Source organism: Canis lupus, chromosome 3 (assembly GCF_048164855.1).
Source record: "Canis lupus baileyi chromosome 3, mCanLup2.hap1, whole genome shotgun sequence".
Taxonomy (NCBI): domain Eukaryota; kingdom Metazoa; phylum Chordata; class Mammalia; order Carnivora; family Canidae; genus Canis; species Canis lupus.
The window spans coordinates 51,236,128-51,248,970 of NC_132840.1; the positions used below are offsets into that span (position 1 = coordinate 51,236,128).

At 37.4% G+C, this 12,843-nt stretch overlaps 1 pseudogene; it reads left to right on the forward strand.

Annotated features, from left to right (window-relative positions):
• Window positions 1-10,334: 10,334 nt before the first annotated feature.
• Window positions 10,335-10,758, forward strand: LOC140624943 (cytochrome c oxidase subunit 6B1 pseudogene; annotated as a pseudogene).
• The last annotated feature ends 2,085 nt before the right edge of the window (window positions 10,759-12,843 follow it).

The window sequence follows — 12,843 nt, forward strand, 5'->3', positions numbered from 1 at the left end:
ACTTGGTTGGTAGCATACTATATAGTCAATTTATTTAAAATATTCCATGTATACTTGAAAATGTGTTCTTTAATTCTCAGGACTCTACATATGTCCCTTTGATCAGCTTAATTGTGTTGTCTAGGTTGTTTCTACCACTACCAATTTTTTGTCTGTTTAATCTGTCAATTCTCAGAAAGGAATATTTAAAATCTTCCCCTATATTGACTCATAATTTTTTTCATCAATTCTTGCTTTATATGTTTTGAGGCTAAATTGTTAGGTACATATATGATTAGTACAACTTTCTGATAAATTTTTCCTTTTTTCTAATATGTAGTGTTCTCTTTATTCTCAACAGTGCCTTTTGCCTTAATTATACTTTATCTGATACTTATGTCAAATAGTGGCTTTTTTAGTTAATATTTGCCTGGTATGTATCCTTTATCATTCACTTCTTCATTATATTTTAGATATATCTTTGATAAGCAGCATATAACTAAGTTTTTTCTTGATACGAATTTATCTATATTTTAACTAATAATCTTTACATTCATTGTGGTTGATCAGGTTTTTCTTTAGATTCACTTTCTTTAGCTTCTGTCTTCTCCTTTGCTTGGTGATTAGGTTTACAATATCATTATAATAATGATTCTTATTTATTTGAAATATTTCATACATGTAGAGAGTAGAGATCAGTACAAATATAACAAATTCTTTGTACCCTGTACCCACCTCTATCAAATTTTAATACGATACCATATTTGTTTCAAAACATTTTTTTTTAGTGTGAATGTTTGCTTTATTCACTTATTTTTATCTTCTCTTTGGAAATTATAAATTCTATTCCTATTTATCATATTATAAGTCATTAGCTTGTTAACATGAATCCATGATTTAACTAACATAAGAGAGGGACCACAGAGTGCTTAAATTCCAATTGCCGTCTCCCATCCAATTTGCATATTATGGTTTGCTAGTATTTTATTTTTAAGTGATACTCTAAATTATTCATTATTTCTATTTTTAAAAAAATTTAAAAAGAATTTTTATTTATTTATTCATGAGAGACACACAGAGAGAGGCAGAGACATAGGCAGAAGGAGAAACAGGCTCCCTACAGGGAGCCCCACACAGGACCCAATCCCAGGACCCCGGGACATTGCCCTGAGCCAAAGGCAGGTGCTTAACTGCTGAGCCACCCAGGCATTCCTATTTTTTATATTTTGAGTCAATGTTTATTTAGCTTTATCTATAGGTTTACCAAGTATGTACTTTGCCCCATCGTGAGCATATTATTTTTGCTTTCTTCTATTGGTGGCAAACACTAATAACCTCTTTTCACTTTACTTCACCCTCACTCTTCAGTGACTGATAGTAGAATTCTAAGTTGCTGATATTTTTCCTCAGTACTTTGAAGCTATTTTGACATGGCTTCCAGCTTTTAATGTTATTGTTAAAATTTCATTGTCATTCAGGTTGTTGTTCTGTTATTGATAATTTGTTCCCCCTACCCCTGGATATTTTGGTTTCCTTAGATTTCATATAATTTCACTGTAATGAATCTAAGTGTAATTTTTTTTATTTATTATGTTTAGACTTACTTGCTTCTTTAATCTGAAGATTCATTTTAAAAAATCAAATCTAGATAACTCTAAGCTATTATCAATATGAACACTGTTTCTTTATTCTTTCTGGAATTCCTATTAGATATACATTGGAGTTTTCAATTTGTATTCCACGTCTTTTAACTTCTTTTTAAAATTTCTTTTCTTCTCGCATCTTTCAATCTGTGTTCTGGGCAATATACTGAGATTTGGCCTCTAGTTCATTAATTCTTTTTCTACTTTGTCATTTCTGTATCATTTTATACCTTTATTCATTCATAACATATTGTACTCTCCTTTGGATTAGTTTTCAATTATTTTGTATTTTGGGGGCTTTATTTTTTATTTTTCTTATTTTTGTTGACCTTCATTCACAATGAATAATTTCCTTGTGCACTTTGTAATTTGGGATTATAAGAGGGACTTTATTTTTCTTTGGGAATCTGGGCAGCCTGAGTTGTCAAAGAATCCCTCCAGTGTAATTTTGTTTGCTTCTCCTGAACACCCCAGAGCCAGTACCAACCCAAAAGCAATTTTACATTACTTTTTGGCTCAAGGATTTCCCACACCATGAATGCAGTGTAGAACAAACTCTAAACACACAGGCCTGGTATGTTGAGTTTCCATGGAAGAATTATTTATTGATTTAGCCTTCTAATTTTCCAGCTAGAGTCATGGCTGAGACAACTTCCATATTGTCTCTCTGGACTAGTGGGCAGAGTTTATTAGTCCCAGTGTTCACTGAGTTAGCAATCCATCAAGGGTTGAATTCCTAAATAATCAGATTAGATATCTCCCCCCAATGACAAGAGCATCAGCTCATGCACATACTCTGTGTCCCTCAGCTCTCTCCTAGCGTCTGACATGTAGGATTTCTTTTTGTGAGCACAGCCATAGGTTTTTTTTTTTATTATTATGATAAAATATACATAGCATACAATTCACCATTTAAATCATTTTAAGTGCACAGTTCAGAGGCATTAAGTTGCACGCACACTGTTGTGTAAGCATTACTACTCTTCCTTTTCAGAATTTTTTTTAATCTTCCCAAACTGAAACTCCATATCCATTAAGCACTAACTCTCCCATCATTCCCTATACCCGGACCTGGAACCACCATTTTACTTTCTGTCTCTATGAATTTGATGACTCTAGGAACCTCACAGAAGGAGAATTGTATGGAATCTGTCCTTTTATGAATGGCTTATTTCACTGAGCATGATGTCTTCAGGGTTCATCCATGTCATGGTGCCAGAATTTCCTTACTTTTTAAAAATATTTTTTCAAAGAAAAAAATAATTATTTAATTATTTATTTTTTAGAGAGGGAGACAGTGGGTGTGCATTAGCAGGGGGTAGGGGTAAAGGGAGAGAAAGAGAGAGAGAGAGAATTTAAGCAGACTCCATGCCCAGTATGGAGCCTGATGTGTGGCTCCATCTCACCACTCTAAAATCATGACTAAAGCCAAAATCAAGAATTGGCTGTTTAACTGACTGAGCCACCCAGGCACCCTAGGACATCCTTACTTTGTAAGGTTGACCATTTCCTTAGATGCATATACCATATTTTGTTTACTTATTCACCCACCAATGGCCATGTAGGCTGTTGCCATTGGTAACTTTTGGTTACCACTGTAAATAATGCTGCTATAAACATAGGTGTACAAATATCTGTTCAAGTCCCTATTTTTAATTCTTTTGGGTATAGCCATCCAGAAGTGACTTGCTGGACCATTTGGTAATTCTAGGTTTAAGAAGCTGCGATACCATTTTCCACAACAGCAAGCATAGATTCATTCCTTTTTCTTAGCCAAGGTCTTTCTGTCACTATTTCAGAATAACTAAGCTAACACAGGTCTGCTAAGAATGGGTATGGCACATGGACCTGAGTAAAGCAGGGGTATGCCTCTTCATAAGTTTGGATGTACAAAGTTCTCTCTGAGGGAGCCACTCTTATAAATGGGTTTCCTTTTACCTAAAGATTTTTGGGTTCTTATCATGTAAGAATATATTTTATCACAAAAGTCTGGGTTGTTTTTTCTACTTAAATTATGTGTCTTTTACAAGTTTATTTCATAACAATGACTTTACTGAGCCTCCCTTATTAAAATACAAGCAGTGTTAAATATAGGATGGATTTAATGATTGAGGTAAAACAAAATTCCAGTTCTTTTTCTGGAGGTTTTTAACTTCATTTCTCTGGGCATGTTATATTATATTTATTATATTATATTATATTATATTATATTATATTATATTATATTATATATTAATATATTATGTTATATATGTTAAATATATTCTATTAATTCTATAATTTCTTCTTTTCTCTAGATTTTTTTTCTTGAAGTTAATGCCATCTTTACAGCTTTTTCTATTCTGGAGAAAAGAGTGAAACTATTATGGAAAAAGTCACTTTCAGTGAAAGAAAAAGTTACAAGAACATTACTCTTTCATTAAATAATCGTTATCAAAGGAAGTAAAATTGTATCCCTTTGGATGGGTGCTGTGTTTTAATAAAAATTACATTTATTTATAATTTTAAGCAGTGAACAATTGCTGAGTTCCTCACACTGAAACAGGTGATAGATAAACCAGATATGGTGCCTCTTTCACAAATAGTTCATTACCGGGAAGGCAGTTGTGAAAACAAATAACTCCAGACATCTATTTCTGACAGTATGGCAGATTTGGGGCTGTGGCCAACCGCTCCTCGGAACACAACACAATGCTACTTAGAATGCAATCAAATTTTTCAAATCGTCTACTAATAAACTGCTATAAAAATAAGGATTCCTTAGAATCCAAATTAAGTGAAAGTGGAGATGAGCACAGGGATGAGCAGAATACTCAAGAATATATTCTGAATCTTGGTGACCTTGAACTTTTGTTCTAATAGCTTCAAGGAGCAGAAGACAGAGTGTTGTGCCTGCCCAAGATGCAGGTTTTGTATCTGTTAAGGCTCGCTGACATCCAGCACCCCACCTGCTTCTCATTGGTTTAACTTGAGTAACCAAAAATATTTTCCCCAATTCTAGTTCCAAGTGCTTTCTGGAGTGGCAGGCAGCAAGCTCATCTACTTCTCATATGGGGAGAGATCTAAAGCTCCTCTTCCCAGATATTCCACACCCCAATTTCTACTCTTAATTTTGCTGCATTTCTGTATTCCATCCAAGCAACAAGACCTGTGTTTTCTCTAATCAAAGATTCTGTAGATTATCTTAGATTTCTTTCTCTTTCCTTAGGACTTTGTCCTGGGAGGAGGACCAGGGCCCTTTTCTCTGAAGTTCACCCATGTTTATTCCCTCTGGAAGAACTGGATGTCTCTACTCTGTTCTACAGGATGACAGTCTTCAAATATGAAAATAATAAGAAAAAGAAGCATCTTTGAGTGCCTGTTATTCACTAGGTACTTTGTGTACATAATCTCCTAACCCATTTGCTAGAGGGCAACACTAAAGCTTGGAGAGGTTGAGTGCTTTACTACTGGTTTCATCAATAATGGAGCTGGGATCAGAGTTGAGATCTGTCTGGATTCAGGATCTGTGTTTTAAATCTGCCCTCATTTCTTAATCTTACTTTTAACCTCATTAAAAAAAATTTATTTATTTTAGGAAGAGAGAGGGGAGTGTGTGTGTGTGCATGCGTGTGGGGTGAGGGACAGAGGGAGAGGGAGAGAATCCCACCAGACTCCCCAATGAGCATGGAGCCTGATGTGGGAATCAATCTCATGACCCTGAGATCACAAACTGAGTTGAAACCAACTGACTGAGTCACCCAGGTGCCCTATCTTTTAACCTCTTAATCCTCAATCTTACCTTCTTCAAGAGAGTCATCCGGGGTTGTGTCTCTTATTTGGGCTTTCACCATGCCCTTTGGGTATTTTAATCTTAGCATTTGCCACAATGTATTGAAATTATTGAAGTACCTCCTAATGAGATCTCTCCAGAGCCTGGCACAGTGCTTGGTCAGTAGGAATGATTTGTTGGACTGATACAATATTTCTTCTACTGTTACACAATATTTCTTCTACTGTTACTTACCTGTTTTCTTACCACCATGTGTGCCTTCTGTTGGTCCCGCTGCTGGAGAAGCTGGGATGTTCTGAGCTAATGAGAGATGATGCCCTCATGAATTGGATTAGTGCCCTCATTAAAGAGGCTCCAGAGAGCTCCCTTGCTCCTCTGCACCATGTGAGCACACAGGGAGAAAATGGCTATGAACCAGGACAAGGGCACTCACCAGTAAGTAGGCTACCATAAGGGTGCCTTGATCTTGGGCCTCCTAGCCTCAGAATTGTGAGAAATACATTTCTACTGTTTATAAACTGCCCAGTTCGTGGAATTTTGTTACAGCAGCCTGGACAAAGGCAGCATATAAGAAAGAACCCCAACCTTTATATGGCCGAATGCTATTAATTTTAAGAAGCTGAATTTCTTTTTCAAATCATATGAAGGGAAGCCTGGAACATTATTGAATCCAGGTAAGTAGAAAACCAAAATATTTCCTATCAAAATCTCAACTCTTATTTCAATTTGAATTTTTTTTAATGAAATCGGTTTAGGCACATGTTTATTAAAAAGTTGCATCGTACTTTTTTTTTAAGATTTTATTTATTTATTCATGAGAATGCACAGAGAGGAGAGAAAGAGAGGCAGAGACGCAGGCAGAGGGAGAAGCAGGCTCCATGCAGGGAGCCCGACGTGGGACTCCACGTGGGACTCGATCCAGGATCTCCAGGATCACACCCTGGGCACACCCTGGGCTGCAGGCGGCGCTAAACCTCTGAGCCACCAGGGCTGCCCTTGCATCGTACTTTTCTTTTTTTTTTTTTTAATTTTTATTTATTTATGATAGTCACAGAGAGAGAGAGAGAGAGAGAGGCAGAGACACAGGCAGAGGGAGAAGCAGGCTCCATGCACTGGGAGCCCGACGTGGGATTCGATCCCGGGGTCTCCAGGATCGCACCCTGGGCCAAAGGCAGGCGCCAAACCGCTGCGCCACCCAGGGATCCCCTTGCATCATACTTTTAATGAAAGCTGCCACATTCCATCTGTAAGTCCTAGTACTTGCTTTGAGTCCTTTTATTATTTATTTGGGTATATATCTCTGAATACTATTTTGATCCTTTTACCTTTGACTCTTGAGACATTATCTGTTGGCTTTCTTCTACAGAAAGAGAGAATTTCACTTTCTTACACCAGCTGCATATACCCAGTCCCTCCCATGTTCTGTAGTATGATTACATCATACTTGTTCTTATAAGTGGTCAGTGTTTGCATTATTAAGGATTTCCAAATATTATTCACAGCTGAGCCAAGTTGTACATTAAGCAATTTTAGTTTTCCCTAGAGTTTATAATTATCTTGCTAATTATACCAAATTTCAAATTAAACTATAAAACCTCATTTGATTGGGCAGATACAATGAGTGATTCTTACTTGATATCTTGGTCTTGGAAGTCCACTTTATTTTCAATGCGTAAATCTTATTTTTGTTTTGTTTTAATGAAATTAGAAGCATGCCTTAGACACTTTTGTTTTTACAAAGCAATACGTCATAACTAGCTCTGATGACTAAAGCATCCTATTTAGTGAATGCATAGTATTGTACCATCTGAACACATCATAATCCATTAGGCTAATTGCCCATTGTAACACATGTATACAGTTTTTAACTTTTCACTTTTATAAGCAATCCTGAGATTCACATTCATTCCTGAAGCCCCATTTTGCCTAATTATTTCCTAAGATAAATTCTGAGTGTAGAATTGCTGAGTTAAATGATATATAGATTTTGAATAATTTGATGTATATTTCCTCTTGAAATAGTGCTGGATTTGAGCAAGATTGCTCATTCTGGGCTTGACCATCTTAAACATTTTGTCAATTTTAAATATTGTGTATTTTAATGCTACTCATTTTCTTTACCATTTCTTCAACAGCCACTGAGGCTGTTGTGTGGTTTCATATGCTAAGGTGATATTCTGGTTTTTATATTTTGTGAGTTGTCTGTTTATATTCCTCATTCATTTTACCATCAGGCAGTCTTATGGAGTAAGCTCCTTTGTGTAACCTCACCATCATGGTTTGGAGTTTTCACCTTGTCAGACTTACTCTTTGCCTTTGAGCTCTTCCAGGACTTCCTTCGTCCTATACTTGTGATGCATGACCCAATCTGCCCACATGTACATCTCTCTAATGTTTGCTGAGCACCTCCTGCAGGCTTCAAGGAACTGTAAACACAGTAGGATAGACCAATGGCATGGCTCTCATGGGACTTACCTTTTAGAAGGGGAAGGCAGATAATAAATAAGCAAAAAACAATTTAAAATATTAGACAGTAAGTGTTAGAGAGAGGGGTAAAACCAGGTACTATACTAGGCCTCCTTCATAAAACCCTCATTGTCCAAACTAATGATTTGTCACTTGTGTAATCAGTACTCTCACATTGTTAGTTAATCTTAGGTTTATACATTTTCTTCTTTCTCAGGTAAGTCTAGGAGTCTGTGAAGGTTTAATAGAGTCTGTCTCTATCATGTGCCAACATTATCCAGGGCATGCTAGATGCTAAACTGTTGTATTTACAGTTAATATATAAAATTAGAATCTTGCCTGCTCACCACAGGACTGTAATTCAGTCTTCAGAATCCTGTGAAAGAGCCATGGCATATGTGGTTCTTGGTTCAAAGGGGCTAAAAATAAAGAAAGCCTCTTATTGCAGAATGTGAAATTAAATAGATAGCTAAGGCAGTTGCTTTCTTCTTGATGAAAATTTTACAAGGGAGTCAGTCAACAGAGGAGAAAAATCTAGGTTCAAAGTATAATTTAGGTTAACTTGTATTTGAAATAAGAAAAAAGCCTTAGAGTACAATCAGGAAAAAGGGGAGAAAGGTCAGCTGGTACATATGAGGATGCAGATCTGCTGAACTTGAACTATCTCAAAGAGCCTGATTTTTAAATAGCAACTGTGACAAAAACAAAGTTAGGTACACTGTGAACCTGAAGACAGGTATATTTAAAAAAAAAAAAAGAAAAAAACCCCTCCCAATAAATACGGGCCTTCAAGTCTCCACATATTTTCTATTTTGGATTGACAAATGTGATTGTATACTAATCAGCAACATGAGAAATCTCAGGAACAAAAGTTACACCATCTGAGGTGTTACTATTTTCAGAAGCAAAGGCTTCTCTTCTGTAATTGGCTACTTTTGGAATAGATTAAAACCCCAAGAGAAACACGCATTAATGCCAGTCTCCAGTCAGATAACATGCTAGGAGCTTTTATTTTACATTAACTTCGTTAACCTGAATCCCCAGACAAAAATAGAGTAAGTGGTTATTCACTCATAAAGTACCGGTTATGTGAGAATAAATCTTGCCAAACTTACATTGTCTGTTTTGGAAGAGAAATCCAGGAGATGGCAAATAATTTTACGACGGAACCTGGTATCTACCTGAGAAGTGGAGACGGGTAGCTTGAATTTAAGATCCTGGTACCCTCAGAGCTGGGGCGGGGCGGGGCAGGGTAGGCAGCACTTGCTATTTGTTGAGTGAGGGACCACTCCTACCTGACTTGCATGCTCAGGGAACTTAAGGTTCTCCAAGTCAGCTGACAGCATGGGGTCTCTAGGGAACCTTTGAGCTTGACCTTAACCTAGTCCTGTTCAACATTTTGAATCTCTAAGTGGGATACAGTTTCTCCTGTTCAAGGATAATATGTTTGGGTAGCCAAGACACTGGAAGGCAACACAAGAAAAAGAAAAAAAAAAGAAAAAAAAAAAAACACATCTACAATCAACATTTATTGAGCCCCTAGGTGAGACCTTAGATACTAACTGTACAAAGATGCAATCTCTGCCCCTCAAACAGTTGTCTATTGAGAGGCTGATATGTGAGTAAATATTCACAAGTGAATGTGGTAAATGCTATAAAAAGGTTCCCCAAAGCATAGCCCAACACTGGGGAAGAAGTCTACCTTGGAGGGATCCCTGGGTGGTGCAGTGGTTTAGCGCCTGCCTTTGTTTGGCCCAGGGCGCGATCCTGGAGACCCAGGATCGAATCCCATGTCAGGTTCTTCTCCATCCCCCAACCCCTTCGGTCACAATTCCAGAGTAAGAGCATGTACTGCATGTATTAATCTTTTATGCTGTTCTAAAACAGGCAAGGTAGTCTCTTTTTCATTCTTCAACCACAGAAATAACTAGCTTTTCACCTATAGACAAGTGCTAGTCTTTTGTGTTTATGATGCAAATCACAAGCCCCAAAAAATTAACTGCTGCAATCTGATGGTATATCACATTACTGGGTAAATAACTTTTGAAAGACTTTATACCCATATATATATATATATATATATATATATATATATATATATATACACACACACACACACACACACACACACACAAATATACCTGTGCATCAAATGACAGCTCTTTTTTCTATACATTTCTATGTAATTTCCAGGGTAATTAATTAAAATTGCCCCAGAAATATATTAGAATATACAAATATGTGTGTATACAGTATACAAACACATGCACACACATAGTTTTAAAAAACACTGGCAGTGACCACTGCATTTGAAAATGCATGTATGAACTACCCCAGGAAATGTAAGCTGCACTATAAATAAAGCACAGGTTCCAGTGATAATGGATATCTAAAAAAAATTAATAAAAATAAATTAAAAAAAAAAAAGTCTTTGCTGAGGGTCACACTGAGTTGCGAGGTGCTGCAGGGGTGTCTTTAGAGTCAGCACCATGGCAGAAGACATCAAGTCCAAAATCAAGAACTACCAGATGCCCCTTTTGACAGCTGCTTCCCCAACCAGAACCAGACTAGGAACTGCTGGCAGAACTACCTGGACTTTCACCGCTGTGAGAAAGCAATGACTGCTAAAGGGGGTGATGTTTCCATGTGCGAATGGTACCGGCGAGTGTACAAGTCCCTCTGCCCCATATCCTGGGTGTCGGCCTGGGATGACTGCTGGGCAGAAGGCACATTTCCTGGGAAGATCTGAACTGGCTCCACCCACCTCTCCTCTGTCCTCCATCCTTCTCCCAGGGTGGTGAAGGGGGACCTGGGTACATGGTAATCCCCACCCTGGGATCCTGAATCATGGCTTAACTAATAATAAATACTCGTTGGAAAAGTGGAAAAAAAAAAAAACTACTACCACATGTGTGCATTTCTGTGTGTGTGTGTGCGTGTGTGTATGTGTGTAGAATTTATTTAGTATCCCCTATATGCCCTAGCCTATGCAGAGGAAAAGTGGAAAGGAAATTGGCTGATGAAAGAAATCTGTTTCTCATCTTCAAAGATTGTACAGTCTATTGGGGAAGAATAAAAACCAAATACCTAGAACTCATAAAATTGCCAAAACCCCCTAGAAACTTAAGAAATTCATGCGATAATGTAATCAATACTATACTAGAACTCAAAAGTGCTAAGCATAAAGGATAAAGAAACAGATGGTTTATTATAAAGGCAATGGTAGAAGACTAATTGCAGACAGAGATTGTGAGTGTGTATGTGTGTGCTGTTGTATGTTGGACACACAGGAACTGGAATTCTAACCAATTTCCTCCCACTCACCTTTTTTTTTTATGATTCAGTCCATCTGTTATTTGTGTCTCATTGAATGATTTCTTGGTTCTCACAACTCCAGGTGTAATAACCCAGAAACCCAGAGATAAAGGTCCAGAGAAAAGTAAGCACCAAACTCACAATTTTTTTTTCAGTACACCAAAGTGCAGAAATGTTAAGTGCTCCCAGCCAGGGAATGAAGATCACTGAGCTCCAAAAACATTTAAGAAATTTTTGGATCATTGGACTCATAAACTGCTAATGATTGATAAATCCCAGGCTAGGCCAATGAAGGGATTCCGCAAGTGAAAAGAGAGAAAGATTGCATGGAAGAAGGAGAATAAGGATGCTTTTGGAACAAACAATTATGATAACAAGACTCTTCTGAGTTGGCAGCCCAGCTCCAGAACTCATAACCAACCCTGAGCAACTAACTATTCAACCTCACCATGCCCCTCTTTTCTCGTCTGTAAAATGGGGGTTCACTTGACCACAAATAATTATTAGGCACCTAATAATGTCCCAGGTTCTGTGTTGGGTGTTGGAACATTGCTCTGGGTGCTGTAGAGCAGTTACCTTCCTCACAGGGCTGTTACGAAGTTAGTCTGCGCATGTGAAGAGCTGAGAACGTGATTATCCTCATCAGATGGAGAAATAAATTTTATTTATTTCTTTTGAGAAATAAATTTTAGATGGAAAATGAGACAGACAGATAAGCACACTGCTGACAGAGTTCAGGAAATGATAAAACAGGAAAGACCATCATAGAATTTTCAATTCAAGGCAGATTGAAATGAGACTACCTGATACATAAATGTTACTCAAAAGTGCATGTCCACAACTTTCTTGGTCTTTCTGTCTTCAAGAGCACCTCACTTTGGTGTGTCTACATATCTACGTTGCTGCTATTTTAATTTCTCAAACATCACAGAGAGTTACCCCACCCTCAAACACTAATGACTCCCCATGTCTTCAACCCAAACTATACATTTCCAATTTGGACATTCAAGATACTTCATAAAATCATTTCTTTATTTTCTTTTACTTTTTTTCTTTCTTTTTCTTTTTTCTTTTCTCTCTCTCTCTCTCTCTTTTTTTTTTTTTTTTTTTTTTTTGAGAGATAAAGAGTGTGTGAGAGTGAGCAGGGGAGAGGCAGAGGGAGAAAGAGAATCTCCAGCAGACTTCAGACTTAGTGTGGAATCCGACGTGGGGCTCAATTTCATGATCGTGACATGAGCTGATATCAAGAGATGGATGCTTAACCAACTGTACCACCCAGGCGCCCCCATTAAATCATTTCTAATTACCTTTCCAGCCTCATTTCTCACTGTCCCATTATATTTTGGGTCACAGACCACAGGTAATGCTTTAGAATGGCTCTAAGGTCTTTCAAGTGGTATTTGATTTTACCATAATCTATTATCCTATCATTTTCCTGCTTTATGCAATTTTGATAGCACAGCTCTTCAAGCTTATGAACATTCCCTTCCCCTTTTCCAAGTGATCAAACAACCTGTTCTGATCAGACTTGCCTTAGTTAATTTATTTGCCTTTAGAGGTAGCAGAATACCTTGTACACATTAGGGGCTGGATAAATATTAATTCACCCTCCCTTGCATTTTAGCTGCCCTCATGTTGCTTGCTCTTCTTGGAATGATATCCTTGTTT